Source organism: Eschrichtius robustus, chromosome 9 (genome assembly GCF_028021215.1).
Source record: "Eschrichtius robustus isolate mEscRob2 chromosome 9, mEscRob2.pri, whole genome shotgun sequence".
Classification (NCBI taxonomy): Eukaryota; Metazoa; Chordata; class Mammalia; order Artiodactyla; family Eschrichtiidae; genus Eschrichtius; species Eschrichtius robustus.
In genome coordinates this window covers 7,177,070-7,180,828 of record NC_090832.1, presented here as the reverse complement: position 1 = coordinate 7,180,828, position 3,759 = coordinate 7,177,070, and the positions used below count along the sequence as shown (strand labels likewise).

The following is a 3,759-nucleotide window of genomic DNA, read 5'->3' as shown; positions in this document are numbered from 1 at the left end:
GGCGCATCAAAGCAATTATCCTAAAGCATGCTCGAGACAAGGATAGCTGGGTTCTAATTGTATCTAATAGACTTCAGACGAATAGCACTGCACTTCAGAAGCACAGAGTTATGAAGAAAATTCTCCTTTTCATTTTGGTTTCCTTCTCTCCTAACTGATTTGTTTGAAAGACTGAAGTTTGCCTCTTGAGGGTGGAGGATGAGTTTGGGAATCCTTCCCCACCTCCCAGGACTCTTCCATCCTGCGCCCAGTTTCCCCGTTCTTTGCTATCTACCCAGCGCCGCCCACGTGATGTGATGAAAGCTGCACTGTTTCACATCTGGAGCATCTGTTGGTGCACGGCTCAGGGACCCAAGTCCCCCTGGTCTCTTCCAGGAACGAACTGGCTCCCGGACAATTGCCTAGTGTCCAGGCAGGGGCCACTTTCTTTTCAGAGGACATTTGATGTGAAGAGATTACTGTTCATTACATCAGGGGAGGTAACCTGGCAGCTCTGGGCTGGTGCTCCAATTCTATTTGGTTTGTAAACTATAGATTTTCTTTACTGTGTGTTTCCTTTACACAGCTTGTCTTTGTCTAGATTCACAGTATTTCCTCTGACACAATCATCCTTCCAATATTACCCAAAATAGCAGTGGTGGTGGTGGGGTCACATAGAAATACCCAAATCGTTCTATCTTATTATACTAGTGAACACTTTCCTACAGGATACAAAAGACACTGATAAGAATATTAGCGTCTGTTGTTTTGGCAGCAGGGTTACTGTTAAAATAGTGGAATTTAGGGACATATTTTGGTTATTTTATAAACTGCATTACTCTGCCTTTATCTATGAAACCCAATGATAGATTTCTTAAAGGAAGTGATAAAACATTAGTTAGAACAATCACAATCTTGGATAAATAAAAAGGCAACCAAAAAAACCACTGACTACTTGGATGAAAAGAGTATTGTGTTACCCCACGGTGAAGGGACAATACGGAACTTGGATAAAAGCCAGGGAAGGGAAACTGTTGACAGCATCAGCTGGTGTCTTTATGAAACTCAGTCTTCAGTCACACTGCACTTGGTCACCAATGTCTCCCACGTATTTGCTTTAGTGCACCTATGGGGATTTGGGGAGTCACAATGTTGGATTCTGATATATTTTTTAAAATCTGGATTAGAGCCAACTGACTGAACTTGGTTAATTGGGTGAGTAAGTAATCCTGCAGCATAAACTGTTCACCTGGAATGATGCACTCGTTTTTGAGGTTAAGGATGCAGGTGAAACAAATCTTTGCATCCCTGTCCCTGAAGGAAGGGCTGTTCAGTGAGGGGGTGCAGAACCCTGAGCTCAGCCTCCAGGGAGGCGGGTGAGACCACCTCCTAGCTGGGCGACCTTGAGCAAATCAGTCTCTTCGAGGGTTTCTTTCTTCCTGGGTCAGATCAAGTCAACTGGTTCAGAGGGCTGGAAGAGAAAAGCAAATGAGACTGTGTCTGTGAAGTTCTTAGCGCAGTGGCTGGGACACACGTGCTTGATACATGATTGCTATGAGTACTACTAACTCTAACCAGATGTTGCTGTTGTTTTAAAAGAAGAGATACACTCACAAAGGTATGTTTAGGGCCTCCCTGGTGGCGCAGCGGTTAAGAATCTGCCTGCCAGTGCAAGGGACACAGGTTCGAGCCCAGGCCTGGGAAGATCCCACATGCCGCGGAGCAACTAAGCCCGTGCGCCACAACTACTGAGCCTGCGCTCTAGAGCCCGCAAGCCACAACTACTGAGCCCACGTGCCACAACTACTGAAGCCTGCACGCCTAGAGCCCATGCTCCGCAACAAGAGAAGCCACGACAATGAGAAGCCCACGCACCACAACAAAGAGTAGCCCCCGCTCACCGCAACTAGAGAAAGACCACGCACGGCAACGAAGACCCAACACAGCCAAAAAATAAATTTATTAAAAAAAAAAGAGGCATGTTTAGATTTTCCATTTTAAAAAAAGAACGAAAGAACCAGGGAAGGTCTCAATGCCTCCTTCCTCAAAGTGAAGATACATTTCCTTGTTCTGTGATCTCTGTGCAGTTAGAATGCAGGACAAGACTTAAGATATGCAGGTATTTATTTTCCTATTCAGGGAAAAATGTACTCATTTACCCAAGTAAGTTTACCCATTCATTCAAGACACATTTATTAACTCTTAGTAGGTGACAGGTATGAACATACTATTAATGAGATAATTTTTTTTTCTCAGAAAGACATTTCCTATATTTCTAATCAAGGGATTTTCTTTTAACATTTATTTGTGTCTTGCAAATTTCCATGATACCTTCTGCTGGGAAAACCTACCTCATATTTGAAAGCAAAGGCTATGTCGCTGTACTAATTTTATGTCAAGTCCGAATTATAGCAAACCTGGTGTCTGTGAATGCCCTTAAAAGGTTTATATGGTGGCAAATGTTATGCCAGCACTCATTCAGTTGTGAGCAATTGTCTTTTTTAAGGTGGCGAATTCTAGAATGTTTACCTTTGACCTTGGCCTTCTGTGGATTTGTGCATCTTTGTCTGCCACCCTTGGGCTTGTGTTCCTGGGCTCCAGGCTGCAAAGTGCTCTCCTTTGCATCCGAGGCTCCTGCAAAGTGCCAGGTAGACAGTGGGTTGAAGCAAAGCTGAATTAAGGAAATAAAGAAGAAGGAAAATAAGACGGGAACAGAGAGATGGTGTATAAGAGGAGGAGGGTGGGCGGAGAGAATTTTACCCACGTGGCTGGCTATTGGACAAGTTGATACATTAGAGACAGTACAAAATGTAGTGCATGTAAAGGATATTTCTCCTTTTATGGATTCCAGAGGGAGAAGAAGTCAAAAGGAACAGGTCAGAGATGCCCAAGTCAGAAGGGGGATGGGGCGAAAGTGCGTTTGTCCAGCAAGAAGCTGGCAGGGCCCCTTAGAAGGTGACATTGTCCAACTGGAAATAGGGGAGCGACCGAGGCATCACTGCTTACACCTGGTTCAATCTCCAGTCCAGAGAATACGGCCAAAGGGACTGAGTCACTGATGTAACCCTTAAAGTTTCCTTACGAGGGGATGGCCATTCTGGAGACCAATGGACTTCTCAATAAGTCCAATATAATCAGTTTTTCTTCCAGGGCTAAAACAAATGACTGTTTCTCAGGCTGAGGACCAGCTGAAGCAGCTGATTTGTGTTATTTGGGCTGTGTTGTTTAAAAATAATACAATATAATCACACTCATGTGGAGGCCGGAAACAAGAACAGAAGGAGGGCCAGATTCACCGCTGCTCTCCTCCACACCCACACCTTCTGAGCGCAGGGGCAGATGTAACTGTCTGCACTGTGTATCCTTTTGTCTTGTCTTTTCATGCTTCTTAGTCAAGTGTAAAGAGTCAGTCTGGTGTCAGTTAAAAGCACACATGGTATTAAACTGATAAGAACAGATACTACACTTGATCTTAGCCAAAAGGCCGAAAAAGTAAAAAAAAAAAAAACAAAAAAAAACACACACATGGTAGAACTCCACTGTACTAGTCATCTGCTGATGACCCACCAGGAGAACCTTGGGAGCCAAGTCTGGGCTTATGTCCAAAGAAGAACCCTTGCTCACCCCAGCTAACTGAGGTTTTATATCAACATTTCAAATGGAATGGGAGCCATAACTCTTTAAGAAGGGGTACTGACAACAGGAAATTAAATTCTGTAGGTATTTGCTAAGGATGTAAAATGTGATGCACGTTTAAATAACAGAAACTGCAATCCAGTT

General features: G+C 43.9%; 1 pseudogene; it reads right to left on the bottom strand.

Annotated features, from left to right (window-relative positions):
- Positions 1-3,379: 3,379 nt before the first annotated feature.
- Positions 3,380-3,475, bottom strand: LOC137769726 (U2 spliceosomal RNA; annotated as a pseudogene).
- Between the last annotated feature and the right edge of the window lie 284 nt (positions 3,476-3,759).